The following is a 1,793-nucleotide window of genomic DNA, read 5'->3' as shown; positions in this document are numbered from 1 at the left end:
TGTTCATTTTTATCATCTATTAAGTATAAATAAAATAATTTCCATCCTGGTAATTTCTTCATTCGTTAGGTTTGTAAAATATTCAAAATTTGGTATAATAGAGACAATTAAAGTCCTATTTAATTTTCTTATTAGAGGGTTTATTTCTCTAAGGTAAAAAAAGTTTATATAACAATTACCTTTAAAAATGACAGTATCCTTGCTAGTAACTTCAAATGCAGCATCCACACCTGAAGGAAGAGATGGCCAAAATGAAGAGATCAAATGAAATCTAGGTTCAAATGTCCAGAGGCATTTGTGCCAAAACTGTCTGAAATATATATAAAAAGAAATGTAGATTGAAAGTCTCTCACCTTAAATTTTTCTCAGTGTTCTACCTCACCTATCTTCCCTCACTCCCTCATCTTCTAGGCTCTGTAAGAGTTCGAAAAATCATGCATATTGACATTGAGTAAATATCTTTCTCTTTTCTTCAGAAGCTTGTGATGGGATGCCTGGCACAGAGTTCCAGAAAAGTGTCTTCTATGAAAGGAAGTTATCCTACAATGTAGATTAATTAGTCAAGGATTAGATTTAAATATTTGCAATGCATACAAAATAGTGTACTTTTTATACTCTACTTACATTTTTCAGAAAGATAAGCAGATTGTGCATATGTATGTGCTGTATAAGTATATTCTAATATATGCACAGAATAATTTTGGACAGAGGTAGAAGAGTCCTTCTGGTACATGAATCTGGGGAGAACTGGGGAATGAATGATATGAAGATTTGTTTTGAACTATTTTTATTTTCTGCAGTTTGAATGTATTATCATGTGCATATTTATGCAGCATGTAGTAACCAAACTGATTAAATGTATTACTTATCCTGGTGTCATTCTTCAAGAGTATAAAGATAAAATTCTTATACTAAAGACCTGTTTGTGTCTTTTGAAAAAATAATGGTGACTTATCACATTTGGGAAAACTTTGAGGACAAGTATCAAATCGTCCTGCCTGGGTTTTCAAAAATTTGACTTGGCAATTTAGGAAAGCATGGAAGTGTGGAATCAGACTTGAATGATTTCAAAGCTCAGAGGACATATTTTTGTTTCAAATATTTAAAAATTTCAGAATTTCTATTTGCTTTCATCTCTAAGCTTTGTAGAACAAAAGAATGCCCAAACCAAACAAAAACAAAAAACAAAACAAAACAAAAAAACTACTTGTTGTCGAATGGATTCCAACTCACAGCCACCCCATAGGACAAAGTAGAGCTGCCCCATAGGATTTGTAAGGCTGCAAGTCTTTAAAGAATAAATAGGAAAATGAGTTTTCTTTTCTCACCTGTCTTTAAAGAACAGAATTTCTCCCCTAAGAGTGCTGACGGCATCGAAGGTCAAGGCAGGGTCACACGTTGCTGGTATCTCAGGTCCTGGAGGAACGGTTTCTGTAGGTACCAGAAGTTCATCAGGGTAGGCAAGGGAAGGTCCTAAAGGGAACAGATGAAGGGAAGCAAACCTTTGGAAAAATGTGGCTCCACCAATTACTGTGCTTTCCAAGCAGTCTCAAAGTGCTTTCAGTTGACTATGTTCATTGCAGCACAATTCACCATAGCAAAGAGATGGAAACTACTTAAATGCCCATCAATGGATGAGTGGACAACCAAAATATGGTATATCCACACAATGGAATACTATGCCACATTAAAGAACAATGAGGGATACGCAAATCATCTAGCAATGTGGACGAACCTGGAAGACATTATGCTGAGTGAAATAAGTCAATCGCAGAAGGACAAGTACTGTATGA

General features: G+C 35.0%; 1 pseudogene; it reads right to left on the bottom strand.

The window, feature by feature from the left end:
• Nucleotides 1-1,793, bottom strand: part of LOC103201335 — a 23,955-nt pseudogene that overhangs the window by 5,675 nt on the left and 16,487 nt on the right.

This window comes from Orycteropus afer, unplaced genomic scaffold, assembly GCF_000298275.1.
Source record: "Orycteropus afer afer isolate SDZICR_OR568_19922 unplaced genomic scaffold, OryAfe1.0 scaffold00147, whole genome shotgun sequence".
Classification (NCBI taxonomy): Eukaryota; Metazoa; Chordata; class Mammalia; order Tubulidentata; family Orycteropodidae; genus Orycteropus; species Orycteropus afer.
Note: the sequence above shows the minus strand (reverse complement) of the source record. Positions and strands in the feature narration are given on the sequence as shown.